Source organism: Rousettus aegyptiacus, unplaced genomic scaffold (genome assembly GCF_014176215.1).
Source record: "Rousettus aegyptiacus isolate mRouAeg1 unplaced genomic scaffold, mRouAeg1.p scaffold_m13_p_1, whole genome shotgun sequence".
NCBI lineage: Eukaryota > Metazoa > Chordata > Mammalia > Chiroptera > Pteropodidae > Rousettus > Rousettus aegyptiacus.
The window spans coordinates 74,954,231-74,979,986 of record NW_023416284.1 but is presented as its reverse complement, the minus strand read 5'-3'; the positions used below and the strand labels follow the sequence as shown (position 1 = coordinate 74,979,986).

At 39.0% G+C, this 25,756-nt stretch overlaps 2 pseudogenes; one reads left to right on the top strand and one right to left on the bottom strand.

Moving 5' to 3' along the window:
• Positions 1–6,571: 6,571 nt before the first annotated feature.
• Positions 6,572–6,690, bottom strand: LOC118605365 (annotated as a pseudogene).
• Positions 6,691–13,212: 6,522 nt separating this feature from the next.
• LOC107499251 lies at positions 13,213–14,732 on the top strand (annotated as a pseudogene).
• Positions 14,733–25,756: the final 11,024 nt, after the last annotated feature.

The following is a 25,756-nucleotide window of genomic DNA, read 5'->3' as shown; positions in this document are numbered from 1 at the left end:
TGGATAAAACCTGGATCAGGCAGGCAGTGGTTCTATTACAATCACTTGGACAGTTTTTAAAAACTCTGATGCCCCATCACACTGTAGGGCAATCATTCTAGGTCGAATGGATCAGAATCTCTGGGGGTGGGACTTGGGCATCAATCTTTAAAGCTCCCAAGTATCTCCAAGGCAATTCACTGACCTAGGGCAGCCCTGAATAGAGAATCACCTGAAGAGAATTTTAAAACGCTGGTGCCTGGGCCTTCTCTCCAGAGATTCTGACCCAACTGATCAGCAGAGGATCTGGGCTTTTTTTTTTTTTTTTTTTTTTTTTTACAGTATCCAGGTGAGTCTACTGTGTAGTCAGGAGTAAGAATTTGAGGCTTAAACCTACTTCTTTTATTAAATCAATCTGGATCAACCTTGAATCTCACCTCTTACACATCCTCCAATTTTCTGCCGTTGCTTTCTGCAGCTAACAATACATGGTGAGGTAAAACTCCACCTTTTCCCTTCTAATTTATATGTGAAGTAAAACCATCACCACCTTGAATTGTCAGCCATTTATACCTTTGCACATTTATACCTTTCTTACCTTCACACATTGATACCTTTCTTACCTTTGAGGTAGTATTGCTTTGGGAACTTAACTCATAGATTGCTAGCGGCTATCAGAAGTGCAGAGAAAGGCAAGTAGCAACAACAAATCAACATGATTCCTTCATCTGAACTATTCTCCCAATTCTCTGAACTGTTTTCATTTGACTTTTAGGCTATCCACCTATGGTACAGCTAGCTAAGCATGCAGTGGGAACGCAGCTTTGAACAGTTCAGGCTTGTAGCAGTCTCCAAAAATGGGAGGTTGTCAGTGAAGGTGAATGAAGAGAAACATTTTGCTGGGGGGCGAGGGGGAGCTGTGCAGGAAGTTCACACCCTGTGCAGTAATAAAGTTCTCTGTCAACCAAGTAAGCCTTCAGAGAAGCTAAGTAGTTTTTTCCAAGGTCTCAAAGTGATGCAAGACAGTGCAAATTCCCTGAGTGTCCGGGGTACTCAAACCCTGCATTGAGAGAGAAAAGAGTTCTTTGCTGAGCGCAAGAAAGAATTCAAATGCCCACCAAAGTTAGTCAAGAGGAAAGTTTATTAGAGAAGGGAAAAAGCAAAGACAAAAAGCCAAGACAAGGAAAATAAAAGCCAAGACAAGACAAAAGGTAAGACAAGAAAAAAATCCCTGAGTGTCCAGTTTATATGTTGTTTTTAGTTTCTGTGAATTACAGTTTAAATATTTCGTTTACCTCTTTTCCTTTGATACAGACATTCAGTGAGAAAGGATAAAAGTATGTAGCCAGAAAAGGTAAGAATATATAGCATGAAAGGCCTACTGGCAATTCCCAGTCTTTGATCCATAGGTTCCCCATGATTTTAGCCATAGGGAATGAATGATTTTATTTTGTGTAGGGCAAGACTTAAAGATTGTTTTTCTATTTTCCCTTCACAGGGTGGAGAAATGGTTTGTTAGCAATCCCAGCAGAAATCTACCTTTGTTTTGCAGGTTTCTTGTGGCCAGGCTATAGGGTTGGTCAGCATATTGCAGTCTCTGAATATAGCTTGATTTAACACTTTAGTTCTCTTTCTTCTTCCCTACATTAAAAGTGGATGACCAGGTCCGGATTCAAAGTCAGGTATCTGTGAATCCAAAGCTGGTTTATTTTTCTCCGCGTGGTGTTGGCATCATGTTGGACAAGGCCCACAATAGTTTATTTGAAACCTGTGGGGCCAGAATCACTTGGAATTTAGAATTTTAGAAAGGTAAATAAATGAATAGTTCTGCAGCAAAACATATTAATATTTTTACCAAAGGTGTCAAAAAAGCTTAGATCAGCTTTTCTCAATTCAGCTTGTACCACCAAATTCAGGGTTTTCAGAGCTTTTTAGAATTTGGGAATTGCAGACAAAGGATGGTGGAGGTTAATGCCAAAGGAAAGAATTGTACATAGTAAACATTTATCGAACAGTGAATATTTGCCAGACACTGCAAAGCTCTGGATAGGCATAACCATAACCCTCTTAATAATCTTCCAATGTAAATACTATTACTATCCCTATTCTAAAAATCATGAAACTGAGGCATGAATTTGTGGACAAAAAAGGGATTCTGATCATAAATTCCTAACCAGGCAGGTCATTGTGGATAGTCATACCCCAGGCATACAACTTCTTTAGTGAAAGGTTTATTTTTGTTTTAAGCAAGCCTTATCCATTGTTTTTGTGTATCTAGGTTAACACGTCTTTGAAATAAACATAACCACCCTCAAGAGAGCACATATTTTTGTTAACTATCCTGTAACCCTGTTCCCTACCTTGCTTTCTCCCACCTTCATGTAACATTCCTTATGTTCACGCCTTAATTCCAAATGCATAAAAGAAGCTGCAAATTGCCATTTTCTGGAGTATTTGAGATCTTGCTTCCTGGCCATTGTGTTCAGGATAGCTAAAATCAAATCTTATAAAAATTCATTACAGATTTGGACGTTCTTACCCTGACAGATGGGTTAAGTAACTTGCCTAAATTACCTGACTAATAAGTTCATTCATTGGTTCAGTCTTAGTTTAAATTAAAATCTTATAGTTGAAAATGTTTAGAGAACTTTTTTTTCTTGAATGATGGAATATTTCCAGAATGACTGGCTGGGCACTAGGCTTTAATCTGAAAGTCACTGCTTTGTAGCTTTAAATTTGTCTTTAAATTCTCTTTTTATTATCTGTCTTTAGCAGGAGCCAATCTACACAAAACAACTGTAGGTTCTCCCCTTTGAGTATTGATAGAAATCTGGGGAAGTTCAAGGGAAAACTCGTGGTTGATTCAATTTATTCATTTACTGCTTGTTGAACACCTGCAAAGTACTGGCACTTTATCAGAATCAGATCCACTTTTGATAAAGCAGAATAGTGCGTGAACTTCTACTAAAGCAGTATTGTAAAATTTAAGTTGAATAGTTAAAGAAGGCTTTTCCTTTGTAATGAGGTTACATGTGTAGATGGCAGAATTTGGCCTTGAACAACGGTTCTGCCTTCCGCATAACTCCGTTTCCTCTGGAATAATGACCTTTGTCTTCCTAAAGTAAGCTAATAAAACTCATGGGAGTGGTTTCCTACTACTGTGCCCAATATTTTTTAGAATGCACTTTAAATACTCTCAAAGATTTATCATAAAGGCATCAATGTTTTAATAATTATTGAAATAAAAAGACTTGAACTCCATGCAACCATTAAAAATTCTGAAATGACAATATGCTTTGTTAAACTTTTATTTTCCTTTACGACTTAAACTAACTACGCAAATAATATAAATATAAATAATATACAATATATAAATAATTTTAGCTACCATGCATTTATATTTTGATTAACTTAATTTTATTATTTCAGAAAACTAGAAAATTGTTTTTCCATAAATGTGTTTTTTAAATATTTGTTGCTATCTATGAGTAATTTTATTATGCTTGGGGAATAAAATGATCCAGATAATAAAATCCAGTGAGAAAAAGGGTTTATCCATAGAAAAATCTATGGGCAACTTTGAACAAATTTATTCTTAAAAAATTAATTATAATAGTAACAAGTGCCTTTATACTAGCTTGGCTAGCCCTACAGCATGATCTTTACAAGGCTCCCCCTGGTGTTTAATAAAATCCAACTCTTCTTGGTTCTTTTTGGATTCTAAGTGCTTCTGATTATCCTAAAAAATTATCCATTGATGCCTCACAAATTATTAACAAGACTAGGACATTTGGCCAAATTTTGAAAAATGTAATAATTTCTCAACAAAAGTTTGTTGAATGGATTAGGATAGCCCTACCAACTTTATACCAGAAACCGAGCAACAAAGACAGGAAGAGTTAATTTAGCTCTAAACTTTTACCTACTGATTATTTGACCTCGGACAAGTCACATTACTTTATTTACTTATTTATTCTACAGATATTCATTGATTGTTAACCCATGCCAGGCGCCATCCCTACCCTTTCCCCCTCCCATTCCCAGTGCAAGGGACACAATAGTGAGGAGACAGGTATGGTTCCTGCCTTCACAAATCTTATAAATTGAGAGATTCTTAAACTTGACGTGCATCAGAATAACACAGGGGACTTTTTAAAAAGAGGTTGCTGAGCCCCATCTGCAGAGTTTCTAATCCAGTAGGTCTGGGTGGGGTCTGAGAATTTGCATTTTTAACAAGTTCTTAGGTAATGGTGTTGTAGCTAGCTAAGGGACCTTAGAGAACCACTGGTCTAAGAGGAAAAGACTCACAATAGTATAAGAGCAATGGTAAGCAGTCTATGGGCATAGGACATTTCCCCAGACACAGCATATTTAATCAATTCTAACACCTTAACATCTCTGAAATTGGGATACAATTAAAAATGAACTTTTTTTTTTTTACATTTTAAAATCTCCAAAATCAAAATGCATTTGATAAAATACTGTCACGACTTTTAAGTAGAAATGACAATCAGATACTACTACATGTTCGAAGGTCTGGAGAACATGAAGCATGTAAGAAAACCAAAGAATTTCGATATGGTTGGCTAATATTCTGTTTGAGAGAGAGAAAGGTGAGAATTAAGATAGTGGGGCCAGGCTACCAAGAGCCTTGTTCTCCTTGCATACCCTCTAGGGCAGCAGTTCCCAAAGTATGGTCCCGGTAAAAGCAAGCACATGACCTGAGAGCTTGTTAGAAATGCAAATTCCCAGTACCTCAGACCTATTGAATCAAGAACTCCCGGGGGTGGAACCCAGCAATGTGGGTATTAACTAACCCTCTAGCTGATGGCACTGAAGTTTGAAAACTGCTTCTCTTATTTTCTTACATGTGTGACTTCCCTACAGAAGCCAGTGATTTCCTAATAATGTAAATCTAGTTATGGCACTCCTTTACTTAAAATCCTCAGTGCACTTAGTTGGCAGAAGCCAGACCCAATTGGATTTATACTTTTTAAGGGCCCTTCTGACTGTTTTATGGAAAACAGATTAGAAAGAGTAAAAATGAACACATGGCCATTGCAATAATCTAGGTAATGTGATGGTGAATAAGGAAGGGTAGAGAAGTACATCTATTGGAGAGATGTGCAAGCAGAATTAATAGAACTGTTAGGTAGCTAGTCAGATATGAGTGACAGGGGAGCAAAGGAATAGAGGCCCAGCCTAGAGACATCCAAAGAACACCCTCTTTATAGGTAGAGAATCCTTCCTGCAGCCCTAGAGACAAAGGACAGGAAGGCCATAATCTTAGTCTAATCTAGCTACAGATGCCTATGCAGAAGATACTACCCTAATTTGCCCACAATTTAAGCCTCATTATAATACTATGTTTATGCCTGGAAGTTCATGAATTTAATTATAATGGACTGAACTCTGGGTATGCGCATGCACACTAGGCAAAGAGTTATATAGCAGCCAAGTGTCAATCAAAATGGCCTTACTTGCCAATCACCTTAGAATACCTTTGAAACTACTCATCATGGCCCAAATGTAATTCAGAGATTTCCACTTCTGGGTTGTTGTTACAGCTCTCTTCACTAAAACCATGTGCCTCCTTAGAGCACGCTTTGTCTTTCTAAAATATACTTTTAATAAATCTTTTCTAAATCTCATTGACTTGTGATTCTTCACTGCATCAATAAAGAAGAACCAAGGAAAAATGCTAATTACACTTCTGTGCCATTATCCACCACCCTCCGTACCCCACACCCCTCGCCTGTCATTGGACAACACTGAAATTCAAATCTCCCTCAAAGGTAACAAGACTAGACTTCTTGTTTCTCAGGTGGCCTACTGAATCTTTTGGTTTTCTCATGGCTTTTTTTCTTTACTGTGGTAAAATATGCATAACATAAAATTGACCATTTTAACCATTTTAAGTGTATAGTTCTGTGCATTATGTATATTCACATTGTTGTGAAACCATCACCACTATCCATCTCCAGAGCTTTTTCATCACATAAACAAAAACTGTACCCATTAAATAATAACTCCCTGTTCACTCCTCCCTTCAAATCTTAATGATCTCTATTCTACTTTCTGTCTCATTGAATTTGCCTATTCAAGACCCCTTCTATAAGTGGGTTTACACGGTATTTGTCCTTTGTGTCTGGCTTCTTTCACTTAGCATAATGTCTTCAAGGTTCATCAATGTTGTAGCATGTGTCAGAATTTCTTTTATGGCCAAATAATATTCCATTGTATTGTTTATGCTTCCATGAACATTCACGTACAAGTCTCTGTTCGAGTACCTGCTTTCAATTCCTTCGAATATATACTTAGAAGTGAAATTGCTGAATCACATGGTGATTCTGTGTTTAGTATTTTGAGGATCTGTTAAATTGTTTTCCACAGTGGATATACCATTTTACGTTCCTATTAGAAGTATATGAAGGTTCCAATTTCTCAACATCCATGCCAACATTTATTATTTTGTTTTTTGAAAATAGTCATCTTAATTAATATTCATCTTAATGAAGTGCTGTTCATTGTAGTGGTTTTTTAAAATATCATTGTATAATCTGTTCAATGTTTTATTTTTATGATTTTTTTATGCCTACAGCACCTGGTCTTCCTAGGTGGTCTCCTATCCAAGCACTAACCAGGCTCAACCCTGCTTAGTTTCTGAGATCAGACAGGATTGAGTGTGTTCAGGGTAGCATGGCCGTTGACTCATTGTAGTTTTGATTTGTGTTTCCCTAATGACTGGAGATGTCAAGCATCATATCACATGCTTATTGGCCATTTGTATCTGTATTATCTTTGCAGAAATGTCTATGCAAGTGCTTTGCCTATTTTTGAATTTGATTATGTGTGAGGATGTCTTGGGGTTTGGGTTTTTTTGTTTTTTGGTTTTTTGCTACTGTTTTGTAGTTCGTTATATATTCTTATATTAATTCCTTATCAGATATATCATTTACAAATATTTTCTCCTAATGTGTGGGTTGTCTTTCCTCACTCTTGATAGTATCTTTTGAGGCACAATTGGACTTCAACTGAGTGCCAGAGGAGCCTCAGGAGCTACGGAGGCAGTAGGAATTTAGAAAGAAAAAACACGTGCTTGCTCTCAGGTAAAAGGGCAGGTGGTAGACAAAGGAACTTAAAAAATCTCCGATTAAGACCCTAGAAGTCTCCCAGGGATAAAATCTTAATGAGTAATCCTACTTTGCATGTCAGAACCAGAGTATTATCTTTCTCTTTGCATTATTTTTGTAACAAATTCCACTTCCTCAGGCAGAAACATATGTTTTTAGTAAATGGAGTCCAGATCTTTGTTGGTTTTTGAGAAGTCAAATAAAGATTCAGTAGCTTTCTGCCAGAATATCGCAAGCGTCTGAAGAGGCCTACACAACTGATAGGCACTGGGGCTTAAATTTCATTAGCTTCAAGGTAAGTGCATCTCTGGGCTTCTGAGACACTTGGAAACTTTTCTGAGGACAAAATCAATGCTGCTGGCTAGGGTTGCCAAGAGGAGCGGGGACTGGTTTTGAAAGAAGGTGGGAGCAGAACTTACCTGATTGACTGTGGTTTTCTCACCAAAGGGGGCCAACCCCACTCTTTTTTACCATAAATTTTAATCCATGTTTAAGCTCAATAGATTATGAGAATAAAAAGCTAGGGAAAGCAGGAAAGAATGCTCACCCTCACTCGTCAAGTTCTGTGAAGAGGGATTTTTTTCCCCTAAACTGTTTTCCCTCACCCACCCATTTATCCTCAAGAGAGGGGCAGTCACTCGTCAGATTGGTAACTTTGGGACAAGTAATCTCTTTGTGACTTTCTCCTTAGGAAACTGAGTTATGCAGAAAGTACTGTACTTTTTAGATACAGATTTAGATACAGTAAGCTCTCCATCTCCAAGTGAAGTTTGATTGCTAAGGAAAATGTGAAAGTGAGGGAAATCCCAATTATCCATACTAGAAGAAAGACTGTATTATTCTCTTTACATAATGATATTATAAAACCATTGTGTTATGAAGAGGTAATCAAAGAGTAGGCAGCAAAAAAAAAAAAAAAAAAAAAAAAAGTAAAAAAGTGTCAACCGAACAATTGATTTTAAAAATTAATGTTACTTTTTGGATTTGTGATATTTGTGTTAACTGTCAGCTTTGTAAAATTGAAACTTGTTGTAATTTCTTTCCTCACTCTAAATATTTACTTTCCTATCTAATTTCATATTCATAATTTTTAAAAATTCTTTTGAAGAGTCAGAGTCCCCTATACTGTATAAGCATCAGGCATCACAAAATCTAGCTTTATCTCCCGCCCCAAATTAATTCCAAGGTATTGAAAAGCTAAAAATATAATCCTACACTATTTTCCATCCCAGGTAAGTCAGGTAAACCACTCATGTTGTCCAGTACATCTTACCAGAGGTTTTGCAATGAGCGCAAATAACATCATTATGACAGTAAAATGCCATCAACCCACACCTTCTGTCATGATGTCCACCATGGATTTAAAATTCAAAGATTAAAATCCCAGAGAGGTTGAAGTCCAGAATTTTTAAGTTCAGTTCAAAGAAATTAATAAAATATTTTTGCCTTTGTGAGTTAAAGCCTAAAGTCGAAATTCCTTAGGATAATTTAAAAAGAAATTACAGTCTTCCCCAATATCATATACTCAATTCCAACCAAAGGGGTTTCTGGTGCTTGGGTATATGGGGAGTTCCTCTAGGAGCTCCAGCTTAGAATAATTGTGTTCCTTCATGACGTGAATGAAAAATTGGGCTAGATAATAAACTGACAGGCTCAGGATGCCACATGGCAGGCCTGACAAGCTCAGTGACCAAAAGTAACCACACAAGATGGTCCGATCATAAATTCCGAACTGGGCAGACCATGGTGAGTAGTCACGTCCCAGGACTATGGCTTCCTTAGCAAAGGTCAATCTATCTCATGTGAGCTCTGTCCATTGTTCTTCTGCATCTAGGATAACATACCTTTGAAATGACAGAGTAGTTTTCTTTTCTAGGCCTCTCAGAGGCAAAACCACAGGCACCAGAGCACATGATCACAAAACCCTACGTATTGTAATGTTAGTTATTAATTATCCTGTACCCATCGATGTAAAAGAGGTATGTGTTCCTCCATTTTGCTTTTTAATCCAGTTCTAGAGATTTCCCAGCTATTCTTTCTCCTGCATTCTTAATCTACCACCAATGGATTTCATGTACCTTCCTTACATTTTCTCCTTTTATTTTAATGTATAGAAGGAACTGTATAATCACCATTCTGCAGAGCATTTTCTCAATCTGTTTCCAGGCATACCTTTAAAAATTTGACTCAAACTCTTATAAAACTTTTCCCTAGGCTTGAATATTCATGATGCCCCAAATGTCATCCATCACACCGCTTTTCAGAAAATTCAAAGTGTTCACAAAAGGCAAAGTTATGGGTGGCCCTGGATCCACACCTACTCACTGGCAATACAAAAACAAACAACAAACCCAGCCAAACGCTGGTTTTTAAAGCGATTATGTTCCAAAACCAGTACCTTGATGTTGTAAAAGACAGCACTAGCTGAGTAAAGTGAGAGAAGAGGCTTGGTGTCAGCCTCACCATGGAAAAACTAGCCAATCTCAGTTATCCAGACTCTGTGAGTTGTGAACTTATGGTTCTTTTGGAGATTATTCCTACAAGAAATTAAATACAGCACTCACTCTGTTTACCATTGTAGGGGTAAGGGTGGAGGGTTTCACTATATGTCCACTGTTTCCTTTCAAAGAGTAGTGTAGAGATTCAGAATAGACCACCCCAAGATGTGCTTCAGTGGTATGTGGATTATTTTGACCTAAAGGCAACTGAGACCCTAGAAGCTCAAGAGGAACTTCTACTCCACCCTTACCTATCCAGAAAAATCTGAATTGGGAGCCTGATCCATAATAAGAGTTATCACCAGAAATGACTTTTGATCTATTTCTGTGGCAGGGCAAACTGCTGATTACCAAATGGTTGCTCTTCCTGCAATCATATTCTAAAGCCCCAAGGTGCCTTACCTCATCCCTAGCTCGGAATGTCATATTTATCTGAATTTCCCTTTCTGTCTCTAAAACTCTCAAGTATCTCTGACTCTCGTATCTATGCGGGGTTCCCACAGACATGTATGTAATTAAACTTGGTTATTTTCTCTTATTTATCTGTCTCGTGCCTATTTGATTAATAAATCTGCCAAAAGAAGCTTGAGGGTAGAGGAAAGTTTCTTCCTCCTCCACAGTAACATTAAAGACATCCCTACTTTCTTGCAAAGTTTAGAAATTTTAGCAGCCTAATTATTACATCTTATTCTTATCTTTCTGTGTTTGTTTCTCTTCGGGCATACTCTAAAAATTGATTTCCCTTTTGAGTCCTAATCATTTAAAGTTAAAAGGTAATACACAAATACTCAGTACCACATAGAGAACTCTCCTGTAGTTTAAAGTTCTGACCTGTAGATCTGGTTGAGAACCACAGCAAATGTGTTTTTCAGAAAATAATTGTTCCAACTATAATGATTAAAAGTTCTTTTCTTCATAATTTGGTGCTTTAAACTTCCATTGCACAATAGAATCACCTGGGAAACTTAAAAACAACAATAACAACAACAACAGCAACAACAACTCTAAGATACCTGGACTCCATCCCCAGAGAAATTAATTCAATCACAGTTTGGAGGTGAGGACGTGTGAAGAGGTAGAAAGATAGGCATCTGTTAATGAGTTTCCCCAGGCAATTTTAGTGTGCTGCCAGGGGTAAGAGCCTTTTGTCCTGCTGAGGCCTGCAGCTGCTGCAGTCACAGATTACTCTACCCATCACTATTTCCTGGTTTACTTCCTCATTTCAATGAGACACATCGTCCAGTAGCCTCTTAAGAAAGGTGCACAGAATATGAATTTTCTGAGTCTTTAAATGTCTGAAATGTCTTTATTTGGTTCTCACCCTTCACTGATACAGTGAACAAATAGTTCATTATATAAATTAATGATCTAAGAGTTTGCCTGTGCTGCATAGAAATTTATGTTGAAAATAATGATCCCTCAAAATTTTGAATCCCGGGTTTTTCTTAGAGATTCTTAGTGAATCCTACGGAGTTATTGAGAAGCCTTGTGCCACTCTAATTCTCATTCAGTTAATTGGGAACTATTTTTTTCTCTGGAAGTTTTAATAATCTTTATCTCTGATATTTAGAAATTAAGCATGGGAGAGAGAGGAGAAAAGAAAAGAGAGAGAAAGGTAGAAGGAAAGAGAAGTTGTGATTACATATTGTGTTGAATATTCTTGGCCATTTCAGTTGGGAGACTCATGTCAAACATTTAAAAATTATTTTCTTAATAATTTCTTTCCCTCCACTGTCTCTATGTTTATTTTCTAGGACTTCTACTAGTTGATTATTTGACTTCCTTCAGATATTTTTTTCTTGGTCTCGAATTTCCTATTTTTCTCCCAAAGATGTCTTTGACTGTTTTTAAACCTCATCACCAAATTTCTTACTTCAGCCAACATATTTAATTTATTTTTAATATTATTTCAATAAGCATAACACAATTTTTTTTGGTAAATATTCAGGAGATTTTGATGTTTATATGAGAAAAAAAACAAGCAACAAGAGCCATAAAAATTCTAAGAGGTACGTTGAGAGGGGACAAGCCCTATCAGGTATTAAAACATATGCAAAGCCTTAGCAATAAAAATGGTGTGGTATTATGCATGAAGAGTCAGAGCCTTGGAGCAGAACAAAAAGTCCAGAAACAGATTCAATTTTATAGATAAATTTAATATGTGACAAAGGTAAAATTTCCAATCAGTGGAGTAAAGGTGAACTGTTTCATTGAAGATATTTCAGTAAAAGTGTAGCCACTTGGAATAAACTAGAGTTGTATCCATACTTCACATCAGACTTCAGAATAGACTCAAAATGGATCAAATATATCAATGTAAGGAATTAAACTATATAGTATAATACAAACATCTAATAGGAGAAAATGGGATCAAATTCCTTTTTAACTACGTAATAAAGGCCTTTCTAATTATGATTCAAAATTCACAAGTCTCCATATAAAAGACTGATAAATTTAACTACTTTATAACAAAAACGTTTAAATTTCAAAAACCTCAAAAGAAAAATCAAAAGATAAAGTGGAAAAATATATGTAAATGATATTACAAAGGGCTAATATCCCTAATATTAGAAATACTAGAAATCAAGACATAAAGAACAAAAAGATGGAGAGTTCATGGAAGAAAGAACTATAAATGACCCTTACATATATGAAAATGTGAACTTCACTTACAATAAGAAAAAGTAAACTATACCAGAATGTCATTTTTTAACTATTATATTGGCAATATATATATTTGGTATCACACTTTGTTTGGAAGGCTGAGGAGAACTAGGGAGTCCCATATTTTGTTGGTGCAAAATCATACAACTGCTTATTGAGGTGACTCTGGCATATTTACCAAAATACAGACATTTTTCCTTTGATCTAGAAATCCCTCTTCTGAGAATATAACCAACACAATCTTCTACATAAGCATAAAAGAACATATGTACAAGTTTATCGATTGTGGCATAATTTGTGAAAGTTAGACATGATAAACAACCCACATATTTAGCAGTTAAATATTAGTTAAATAAACGAAGGCATACCCATTTGATGGAATATCATGAGGCTGTAAAAAAAGGAATGTAGAAGATCTCAACTCATGTGAAGAGATTTATCTACAAGGCTATATCATTAAGTGATGAAAGGGAGGTACAGAACAGTATATAACAGCGTATATAGAATGTGTAGAACACCCTGCCTGTAATGGAATAAGAATATCTATTGTATTCATCTTCATTCACAGAAACATTGAAAAGATAAATGAAAAACTAATAAAAATACATTCTCTTTGGGAAGAGCAATTAATCAATACTCAATTTCTCTAAGAATATTAAATAGATTTGAGTGTATTGTGAGGGTTTTGTTTGTTTTTCTGTTTCCTCAATTACTTACTTTGGTCTCTGTATCAGTTAGGAATGTTTTCAGTTACAAGTCACAAAAAGTTTAAATAAACAAAAAACAAGTTATTTTTGTCAAATAACAAAAAATATGATGTTAGGCAGATGCTGGGCATTGGTTAGGGCTGGTATCTCTAGAGTTGTTCTGGCCTCATAACCATAAGATTGCTGCCACAACTCCAACTATCACATCTGTATTCATGGCAAGAGAAAAATATGAGGCCTAAAGGCCTGGGCAGAGGGAGCACAGCTTGGAGGGAAGTGGACTCCCGGAGACGCTGCTGGGCCTGCGTGGCCAGCGCGCCTTACCTGGGAAGGGCTGCCCGGCCCCGGACAGAGCCACCCAAGCTTTCCATGAAAAATGAGCTCCGCAGTCCCCCAGCGCGAACTCACATGTCCGCCTTGAAGGCGACAGAGGCTAGAGTTCCACCTTGGACCCATGCCGGGGCGGCGACAGGTGCTGGAGCCGTGCAGTGCGAGAGCGCCTAGAGGCTGCAGGAGGAGCTGGAGGCGCAAGGCGGAGTGTCCTTGCTGCTGCTTGACTGTCGGCCACACCAGCATTCCGAGTTATCGCACATTGAGACGCCCATCACCCTGACCATCTCTAGCTTCATGTTGCACCCCGGCACTAGGGCAACCTGCCCATCCGCACTATCGACTCCGACGCCGCTGACAAGGAGCGCTTCGCCACGCGCAGCAAGGCGGCCGCTGTGCTGCTCCATGACGAGGCCGAGGCCAGGTAAGAGCCAGAACCCAGTGCTCTTGCCTCGGTGCCAGGGCCTGCTCCTGCAAAAGCTGCGAGACGACGGCTGCCAGGCCTGCTACCTCCAAGGTGGTTTTAACAAGTTCCAGAGTACTCAGAGCACTGCCAAGACCAACGTGAACAGCTGGTCCTGGCTGAGCGGCTCGCTGCCCACCGCAGCGCTGGGCCTGGGGGCCCACCGCAGCGCTTCCCACAGGGAGTCCGACAGAGAGCTGCCCAGCAGTGCCACCAGCTCAGACGGCAGCCCTGTGCCATCCAGCCAACCGGCTTTCCCTGTCCAAAGCCTGCCCTACCTCTGCCTCGGCCGTGCCAAGAACTCCACCAACCTGGACGAGCTCGGCAAGTAGAGATGGCATCAAGTACATTCTCAACGTCATGCCCAACCTGCCCACTGCCTTCGAGCATGGCGGCGAGTTCACCTCCAAGCAGATCCTGATCTCTGACGACTGGAGCCAGAACCTCTCTTAGTTCTTCCCCGAGGTCATCAGCTTCATCGACGAGGCCCACTCGAGGAAGTGTGGTATCCTGGTGCACTGCCTGGCGGGTATCAGCAGCTCAGTGACAGTCACTGTGGCCTACCTGATACAGAAGATGAACCTGTCATTCATGGATGCCTATGTCTTTGTCCAGAGAAAAAAGTCCAACATCTAACCCAACTTTAACTTCATGGGGCAACTGCTAGGCTTTGAGTGGACACTGGGGCTCAGCAGCCGGTGTGACAACCCCCAGTGAGCAGCTGTACTTCTCCACGCCCACCATCCACAATCTGCTCCTACCCTCGAGTCCATGTGAAGCCAGGGGCACAGATGGGCCTGTGGGTGGGCCTGTGCTTGCCTCATCTCCTGAGGAACTGGGGCATCGACTATACCCAGAAGTCCAGGCTGAGGGGTGGCTGAGCTCCCCTCACTATCCTGGGGTGGACCAAGCCCAAGGCAAGGCCTCCATCTACAGAACTTTCCACAGAGGCCCCTGAGCACTCAGAGGTACAACTGCAGTCTGAGTCTAGCTGGGCCTCATCCTTGTCCCAGGACACTCTGTTCTGCTGATGGCCCAGGCAATTTGGCTATTTTTTAAAGACATCCATGGACCTGAGTTTATGTTTTACTTTCCTCAGGTAAATCCAAGTTCCCCGGAGCAGAGAGTGTTCATGTTCTTCTTGACTTGTTTTCTTTTTTTAATGAAAAGTGCTATTTTCAGGCTACACACAACAGTAGATTGTATAAACCAGTACTTCATCCCTTTCTTGATCCTGCGAGAAAGTGTTCTCAGTTTTGTTTTTCTATTTCAAAAGGCAATTATTGTTTTTGTTTTGTTTTTGTTTTGATGGAAATGGCAAGCCCCTATTGATCTTGACCAAATACGTTTTGTACATATGTGAAGCCTCCACTCTGCAGCAAGCCCTTCTGGAACGGGTAGCTTGCTGCTCTTTTGGAGTCAGACTCTAGTCGTGCCCACATCACCCACCTGGCCCAGACCACCACAGCCCCACCTTGGCCTGTGATGGCCACTGCAAGTTGTGACAGGATGGGCTGGTCAGCTGAACAAGTGACCTTTGTGTTCTCTACCCTCCCAACTGCTCCTCCAGTGGTCCCTGCAGACTCCCCAAGGTAGGCGGTAGGGAGCCCTGCAGCTAGGGGTGGGGCCATGGGCGACTGCTGAGCAATAGCAATAGCCCTCTATGCTCCACCCCTGGGAGGGCCTGGACCCCAGGGACCCTGTCTATACATACCCAGTACTTCTATCTCTTTCTCTCTTTCTGTGTTGGTAACTGAGTAGAGGCCCAGTGGCTGGGAGAAGCTAGGCGGTGGGGGCCTATCCCTGCTTCCCAAGTTTCTGTCCCTCTCCCTGGCCGTTGCTTTGGTTCATCTGCCACTCCTAGCTCCTTTGTCTCCATGGAAGCAGGCCCTCCACTCGCCTTGCCCATAGCTTCTACTACCAGGAACCTCACACTCATTTCGGTCCCAGGGCAGGCACAGAGGGGTGAGGATGGATAAGTGAAAGGGGTGTGAGGCTCTGTCCACCACCCCTACCCTCAGTATCCACAGAACAAAGCCACAGATTCCGTTATCTTCCTTCAGTTTTGTTCCTTCTCCAACCTCAGTTCTACCAGGTATCAGGACTGCATGGGGGCCAGAGAGAGGGGAGTGGTCAGTCTGGGTTCCTGAGCAAGCCAGCACTCAGCACGTGAGCAAAGCCATGGCCCCTATGAGCCCACTGCATCTTAACTCGCAAGGGTTGTTTTCAGGAATTCTTTAAGGCAGCCGGTTAAAATCTTGTCACAACTGAGAAATTGACAAAAAGCTTCCATGTTGTACGTGGTTCTCTTTCTTTCTTTTACTTTTAAAAAGGAAAAGCCAGAAAGATGCATCATATTTGTGTAAATGAGGTATGCCAAGAGGGTAGCCAGTTTTGCTTACTCATCTTACGAAGGAAAAGTTGTGACCCTACACACACACACACGCACACCATCCCAAATCAGCAATGGGACTTTGTTTATATTGCAAATAAATATTATTTTTTCTTTAAAAAAAGAGAGAAAAATAAATAATGCTAGCCATTTCTGATGCCTTTTTCAGCAAAGCAAAGCTCTCCCAGAACCTCCTAATAGACTTCCCTAAACTGGGTCACTTGGTTCCCCCAAAGAAATCAGGATTCTCATAACTAGGTTGGACCAATGATGATTCATCATCTAGAACTGTTCACATTACCACCTAGGATATATTTGAGGTTCTATTAAAAGAAAAGAACAGAGAATGGCAGGGTGGGCTATAGTTTCTGTCATTTGGGGAGTTTTCTTCCTCAGTCACTGGTTTGTTCATTCTTATTTAAAAGTGGGACGTCAAAAAAAGCTGGTGGGAAGTAGATATACATTGGCGAGGCTCATCGTGGGGCAGGATGATCGTGCTAGGATGATTAGCCAGAGTCTTCTCTTTTGCAGAATCCCAAATATTGGTATAGGGAGGTGGTTTCTGCAGTCCTGTTCAGTTTGTACAGGAAAGAATCTTAAAGAAGTCTGTTTTGGAGCAGGGGCAACTGGGGGTAGATGTTAGAGGGAAGGGGTTTGGGGTCAGACTATTATTTCATACTCAGGCTTCCAGATTGATCAGGCAATCAACCCCCTGAACACAATCCCAAGCCTCAAGACTGTCCTCCCAGTTCCTGGTCTCTTTAAGGCAGTGGTTTTCAATGGGGACCAATTTCGTTCTCCCAGAAGAGTTGCTACATTTAGCAAATAAATATACAGGATGTCCAGTTAAATGTGAATTTCAGATAAATATGCACTATTTGGAACATAATTATACTAACAAATTATTTGTTGTTTATGTGTAATTCACATTTAACTAGGCATCTTATATTTTATCTGGTAACCATATCCCCAAAGGATATTGGCAATGTCTGGAGACATTTTTGGTTGTCACGACACCAGGAGTGGGAAGAGGCCAGGGTTGCTATTAAACATTCTGCAGTGCTCAGGACAGTCTCCCACCACAAAGAATTACTTGATCCAAAATGTCGATAGTGCCGAGGTTAGGAAACCGTGCTCTAAGGCAAAGCTTTTTCCTTTCAGCTTCTAAGAAGAATAAAGCTTCAAACTCCTGCCTGGTATTTTGTGTCCAGGGTGGGGCAGTCATTTATTTAAACAGTCATTTTAAATCTCACCATGATTTATTTTTCATGGTCACAGCAACATCTCAAACATTCTTCTTAGTTTTCTTCTAAAGCTAATAAGCAGACCAAGGAAGTCCTGGCCAAGATAACATAACATTTATATTAAGTCCAGGGGCATGAGGGCTAGCTTGCATATGCCCCTTGAGCCTTTTCTTGGTAAGGCTCAAATTCAGAGCCAGCCTCACAAAGCAGCCCTGAAGAACTGTGGGTGGGTGTAGGGGGGTTGGAGGGAGCCTTGCCCATCACATTCAGACAGGGAGTTCCACCTTCCTGACTGTGAGGAGAGGGATGTGGGGTGCACACAGCTGCACTTCTCATGAAGAGAGCCTTTCTTTGTAGGCCCAGGGGTGGGAGGGGAGCAGGCAGTGGAAGGTGGGGATAGTATGCCATGGCTGTTAATCAAACAACTTTTAAAAGAACAGGAGAGGAAGGAAGCAAAGGGGTGGGGAAGGTTTTCTGGTTATGAGATGTGTATAAATTCATGAGAGGTTATTTGAGGATATTTACTCCAAGCCCTATTCACAGTTGTCCTTGAAATGAATACTGGAACATTAGAATTCAGGGGTAATCAATCCTTTTCTGTAATTTCCTTCCCTCCCAGCAGACCCCATGTCTCACACATGTTGGTGTATATGCAAACAGAATGAATACTCAGTTTGTAGACCTAGATGTCCCTGAGGAACAAAATTACTGGTAGGTTTTATTCCCTGTATTTTTCCTTTTTTTCCCTTTATATAAACTAAGAAATATAAAAACTCTTTTTTCTTAAACCACTAACTGCTGACTCAAGGATAGAGACCAGGGTGTTTTTGAGAATTTAAAAATAAAAATCCATTCGGGCATTCATTAAGTCAAGCAAGATGAATCAGGCTTTTGGTTATATAAACGCTTGTTTTATGTTCTTGAAAATCTGTCTTTGCAGTTCTCTGCTTGCTGGAGAAAATAGTGCAAGAAGCATAAGAAGAGGGGCTGTGCAGATAGGTTTACAAACACTGGGAAAGCCCCTCAGCTGTAGCCTAGCATGGTCTAGATAACAAAACCATGTGAGCAAGGGGTGGGGTGGGGGGGAACAGCAATGCCCCCTCCTTGATGACCGCTCATCGTTTGTCCGTACAGTAGAGTCACTGAGTTCACGGCCAAATAATGTTTGTAATTTCTATCTGAACTTTAGTGACTTAATCTATTTCTTTCATTTTTGGAAAGTAATGTAAACTAATCCAAGTTTTATAAATACATATAAAAGAATCTGATCTTTTCATCTATTATAACTGTAGTAGAGATATGAGGAAAAAACACAGAAAATATTATAAAAGTAAAAAGTAGAGAAAATAATATTTGAACCCATAATTGAATGCTCACAGAGATAATCCCTGGCTTTGGGTTAATTCTTTCCATAGTTTTCCCTAAAACTTAGTTTTTAGTTTAAAATCTTGTGATGTCTCTTTCTTTAAATGCAAGTTTGTATCTCCCTTTAATATAAGAACTATCATTTATTGAATGATTACTGTTTGCCAGACACAATGAACATCTTTGAGCAAAATTATTTTTAAGATTTCCAAAAATAAAAATAGAATTGCTAAAAATGTCTTTAAGGAGTTTTACATATAGGAGTTTTACATATTGATGCCCAAATAGGCCCCTTTTTCTGTACCTTCATAAGTATTGGAAATTATGATTGAAAAAATTATAGTTGATTTTTTTAGAAAGGAATTTATAGTAAGTGGACTGAGTTTAATTTTCCTTTATAAGTAATAAGGTCAATTTTCTAATTCATTTGTTGGTTGGATATATACTTTTATGAATTTTTTTTATCCAGTTATCTACTGGGGCTTCAATGTTTTTCAAAACAACTTCAATAAATTATTAGATAGTAAATATTTTGTCATTTGTCAAGGTCTCAATATTGTCCTCAGGTTGCTATTTTCCTTTAACGTTTGATTACTTTTTTCATAATGTTCGAAAATGCTTATTTAAACCTCTCAGTGTTTTCCATTGTACTGTCTTTCATAAAGACTTCAAATACTCACTTCTCTTTTCTTCTAGTAACCTGTTTTTAACACTTCAGAGAGATTTCTCAGTAATATTTATTAAAAATTAAGGTTCAAAATAGCACATAGAGGAAAACAACATAACCCTATCTCAACCTCAGCCTTACTCGAAAAATTGATTGCTGTAAGCTGTGGATCTCAAACCAACCAGAACTGATTTGTACAAGCCAGCCCCAGGCACACTTCTGGATCCTCATTCCCCTGGCATTATATGAGGTTCTCATTATATGAGGTTGAAATTCTCCATTACAGCTCATTTGAAACTCTTCTTCTGGCATGCAGATCCACTTGCCTTTGTTCCATTCTCAGTAGAGACAGAACAGCTAGACATTGTTCCCCAGACAATTATTCCTCATGGGTAACACTTGCCCAGTGCATGGCGGACTCTCAGTAAATATTTCTTGATTAAAATTGATATTTAAAATCTCTAATTAGAACTCTTGTCAGGTTTTCTTTCTCTAAGTTAAATGAACTATTTTTTTCAACTCTTTGGATCATCTCTGTGTTTCTCTCTAACTTATTTCCATGAGCTCCCAGTCCTCCTGAGGCATAGACTCCAAGGTGAGAAAGAGAAGTCCATATCCTTGGGTCACCCCTGCTCCAGAGCTCTCAGGAGTGAGCTAAGAGTCACTAGTACCCTCACCGAGAGTTTGGCTCAGCTGGGGGTGTGGTGTAGATGGCCTTTAAGCACCTCTTTCTCCTGGAAATAGATGCAGGCTGAGACGAAGATGTAAGGCCAGGAGAAAAAGGGCTGGCTGGGGATAGAACTGATCTCTCAGATCCAGGAGTGCCAGGTACAGGCAATAGCTATCTGGCTCAGAAGCTGACATGGGATTGAAGATTAACCGGTATCAACAATAACGAATGGTCAATAGTGCTAAAATATTTATCATTGACACAAGACAATATATTAATATCAACAGATAGTCCAATATATACTTTAGGTCAGGTGTCCCCAACTTCTGAGCTGTGGTCTGTTACTGCCCATGGCCTGTTAGGAACAGGGCCACACAGCAGGAGGGGAGCAGCAGGCAAGCAAATGAAGCTTCATATGTTTTTGCGGCTGCTACCCAGCTCCACCTCAGCTCCACCTCAGATCATCAGGCATTAGATTCTCACAGGAGCACCAGTCCCTGGTGCCAAAAAGATTGGGAACCGCTGCTTTAGGTAACTATTGAAATGACTAAGATATTGTCTGAGAACAACATTCATTGCCCTCCTTAAAATATTTTCAGGATAAAATCATACTAATAAAAATAATAGCGCTATAAGCCTTATTTCTATGTCACTTTATATATGAGTAATCTGATGGCAGAGGTCATCATTATTATTTTGGAATAATAGTAATAAAGGAGCTTCAGCCTGGGAAAGGGAGGGACGTTGATTGATATCTGTTGGAACAGAAAGATCCCAGTTCTTACAAAGGTCTAAAAGTGGAATAGGAGAAAGGACAATAACATTATAACTACTACTATTACTATTACTATCATCTTACTATGTGCCGAGCACCTTAAGAAACTTTATTTTATTCAATTCTGTGAAAGAGGTATTATTATTTCCATTTTGCAGATAAAAAAAAAACTAAGGCTCAGAGAAATTAAGTAACTTAGCCAAGTTCGCATGTCCAATAAACAGTGGGACCATAACTCAGACCTGTCTGATTTATAGCTAGGCTCTTAATCCTTTCTCAGAGCTGCTTGAAACCTAGTTAAATCACTAACCCTGTGGCCATAACTAAGTTACATCAGAACCTTAATTTCCCCGTCCATAAAATGGCCTTCTGTAATGACATCTGTTGTTTTTGCCTGTCTAGTATCTATTTTCCCTTGGACTTCTAATAGTATGTTAATTTTCTCTTGGGTAAACACCCCCTTCTAGTCTTATTTAGTAGATGTGGCTTAGATGGAGCTGACCTACCTCTCTACTCCCTGGGAGGACATGTGACCAAAGTCTGGCCAATCACCATCTTCCAGCCTCCTGGCCCCAGTGATTACTCTTAGATTGGTTACATAAGCCAAGTTAAGCCAATGAGATTCAGCCTCTTTTTGGTAGACTCACTGGGAAAGAGACATTCTCTTCCTATTGATGTAAACCTAGAATTTTTCATAGCCATCTTTACCAGTACCCAGAGAAAGCCTGCCTGAGAATGAAACCAAAAAGAAGAAAAAGGAGCTTAAATCTGCACTTCACCACTTCTGAGGTTTTTTTACACACATGGTCACAACTAGATGTAACAAAAATTCTCTGTTTCTTCAGCTGGTTTATAGTAGGTCTCTGCGTCTTGCAATGGAAGTCTAGGTTAAAATGTTATGTAAAATGCTTAGCACAGTGTTAGGCCCATTTTAAGCCATATTCTGATTAACAAATGTTAGTTATTTTTAAGATATCTTCCCCCAAATAAATGTAAGATTAAAAAAATAAAATAAAATAAGAACTTTTGTTTAACTTACTTGGCCTAAAAAGAAACACATTTCCCATCTTTCTCCCTGTTCCCAGTTTAATATTTGTCAGAGGGAAAGGAATTAGAGGGCCCAATTCGAGTCCTCACGTCAACCTCATTGGATGCTTAGTTACCAAAAAAATGAATCTTTATCTTATACTAACTAACATTCCACGGCTTCTATTTTGTAACCATCTTTGTTTATATATACTTTTAAATCTGGAACATCCCACATATCAGATTTGTGTGAAGGTTTCATTTAAAAAGACTCTGCATCTTAAAAAAAGTTTGAAAACTATTCAATCCTTCGATTTAACCAGCCGGGGAAACATGTTGATGAGCTGGTTGGTGCTCAGCCCAGACCTCTGGTTAAGTGTTCTTTCCACCACCCATGCCTGCTTACCTTTGGGACCTGGACATTAAAGTGTGGAAGAACCCCGAAAGTAATTCACTTTCTTTTTTTGAGCTAGCAGTAGGATTGCTCAATGGTCAATTTGGAAAATGGCCTTTCAATTGTTTAGCTGATAGGTTTTGTTTCTTCGCACTCAACAGGCCCTATTCCCACATGGTCTGGGTCAAACAACCATATACTACTTGCCTTCTTCTCAAGAATACTGCTTTATGTTGCCTCAGAAATAAATACCTGATAATGAAGAACAGGAAATTAATTGATGCTGAGAGGATAGAATGTAAGAGTGAACAAAGAAGTCTATTTAGGCTGAATCCTTTTCTACCAACACTGAAGAATGATCCATTTTCTTAGATTCTCTCGTTAAATCGCTATTGCTTAATTACAGGCTTCTCTAGAAGGCAAAGGAAACTGCGTTTAAATTTCCTTCTGGAGCTTTTCTTCAGCCTCTCTGAGGAAGGAAAATTGGAAAACAAGCACTATTCTGATGTAAAAGCCGGGAAGTAGCAGCTATCGATTCTGCTGGGCACTGCCCTAGGATGCTTGTCAGTGCTTTTAACCTTTCCTTGCTTGAGAGTCCTACAAAAAGGTATAGTAGTTTTGCCAAATATATTTTATATGGACCCTATTATTATGAAAGTAATAACAATATTAGCTACCAATTGCATTTAAGAAATGAATAATACCTTACACTAAAATTCTATCTTTTGGATTTCAGTTTTAGTGACCCTGGGTCTAAATCACCTCTTCCATTTATCCCTCAGAAGGTCCTTTTTAGAACATCAGTGTGAATATTTAAAAACACGGAGGGAAATATCTCAAGTGAAAGTTTTAGTGTCTATGGTTAAGGCACTGAACTGGATTGATTTACAAGTCCAATCACAGCAAAATTATTGGCCCTTCGCTGGCCAAAACTCCTCTAGGCCAAGCTTTAAACAAACCAGCTCAGTACTTAATTAATCCTTCTTTTTCCTTTGAGTGGCCTGACTCAATTACAGTCTTCTTCCAACGAATGATATATTGTTGGAATCTTATTTTTCTATTGAATTATACAATGCCAGGTTTGACAGTGCCTTGCCCCCTGACCTTGAGCCAGTAACTTAACCTCTACATCCAGGTGGCTACACTTAAAATGAAAGATGTTAACATTGACCTGAAAATTCAGGGAAGAATAACTTATTAATGAATTGAAACCACTTAGGACCCATAAAGCACTATAAAAGTCCCTCCTGCAATAATATACAAATACATTAAATGAAGCATAATGGCAAATTGCTATAGTGGAAGTGAACCACTTAGATGCCGTTTTAGTATTCTGTGATATTTAAGCAAAAGAGGATATCCTTTTTCCATCACATGGTTTTAGCCAAAGGGCAAATACATCAAAGTAAGTGGACCCTTGCGAACTTGCCTTCTACTTATTTTTCTATGACTGTACTGCAACAATTTGATGTGATTCAAAGCTGTCTCTATGTGCCAAAAAGTCTTGGATCTCTTCATTGCCTTTGGTCTTTTTTGACCAAGAAGGTAGAAAGCAAAGCTTGTGTTATTAAACAAGTTGGAACAGAAAATTCTAGCCAATTTGGAGTATGTAAGGATCTGTTTAAAAACTGTAGCGGCGTATGTGGAAGAAGAGATGGACGGGCAAGTGGATTCCTGTCAACTATTTTAGTGTTTTAGAAAATGTAGAGGTGCACTACTATAATGTGAGGCCTTTTTGACCAAGAGAGGCTAATTTAAGACACTTTAAAGGGATGGTGCTTACCGTTGCAGTGGATATTGGCTTGTTTTTGTTTTTTTTTTTTTTTTTTTTGGCTGCTCAGCATCTGTACCTCCTTAAACTGTTTGAGAATTCTCCCACCTTAGAAATTTCAGAGTCTGCGTTTCACTCTAGAAGGTGAAAAAGCAAGATACTTGCTTTCCTAGGGCACAGCCACAGGCCAGAGGTCTGCCAGACAAAAGCATCTGTCTTAAACTTTGAAGACAGAACTAGCAATGTCTGGAAGCGACCCAAAAGAACTCTCTAACAGTGCCAAAGGATGTGGAAGCTCAACTTTTTAGGCAGCATTTACATCCAGAATGATCAGAGTCCATAGAACAAGCTCAGATGTGTTTCCTTGTGGTGGTGGCTACAGAGCTGTTCTCTTTACATCAGTTCTACAATGGGATTTTGAGCATTGCTCTTGGCTCGAGGTCCCTGACCTTAGCACTGGTCCCAGCGATTCTGTGGGATACTCGGTACTCTGTTGTTGTTGTTAACTTTTTAATATGAACATTTCCAAACATATACAAAAATAGAAGATATAGTCTAATTAACCCTCTTTACCTATTCCTTATTATCTGACCCTCCACTCTTCCAGGTGTAATTTACTTACTGTAAAATTATACATTGTAGTTGATCAACTCAATGAGTTTTAGTAAATTTATAGAGTTGTATAACAATCACCACAATCTACTCATACTTTTGTTTTGTTATAGTGTACAGGAATTTTGATACATGTACAGACTTACTTAACTACTACCACAGTCAGGATACAGAACAGTTTCCTTTACCTTGAAGAACTCCCCCCTGTTCTTTTTAGTTATACTTTCCCCACTCCTAACCCCTGGCAACTACTGATCTGTTCTCTGACCCTAGAGTTGTATTTTCTTGAATATCATATAAATAGAATTATATAGTAAGAAGTCTCCTATGTCTTTGCATAAAGCCTTTGAGAGTCATCCATGTGTCAGTATTCTATTTCTTTTTATTGAGTAATATGATGTTGTATAGATGTACCAAAGTTTGTTTTTCCATCTAACTCTTGATGGGCGTTTGCATTATTTCTGGGTTTTTTGTGGGGAGGGCAGGGTGGCATTATGAATAAAGCTGCTATCTATGTTTTTAAACATACTTTTTATTTTGAAACAATTACAAACTTACATTAAAATTTAGGAGTACCATTACAGATAACTCTTTCTGAACCATTTGAGAGCAATTGCTGATCTAATGTCCCATAATCCCCAAATATTTTAGTATGTATTTTCTACAAACAAGAACATTCTCCTACATAATGACACTACAATGATTAAAATCAGGATGTTAACCTTAAGATATCATTACCGCCTAATCCTCAGACATATTCAAGTTTATTCAGTTGACCCAACAATAGATTTTATAGCAAAGCATTCAGGTAATGATCACATCAAGCATTTAACTGTCATGTTTCTTTAGTCTCCTTATGTTTGGAACAGTTCCTTAGTCTTTCAGTGGCTTTCATGACCTCGACACTTTCAAAGATAACAGCTCAGTTACTTGGTAGAATATCCTTCAGTGGGGCTTTCCAATGTTTCCTCATTATCAGATTTGTTATCATTTTTAGAAGTGATTGGATCCTATAATTTCTGTTTGTCCCATTACCGATGATGTTTATTTGATCTTTTGATTTAGG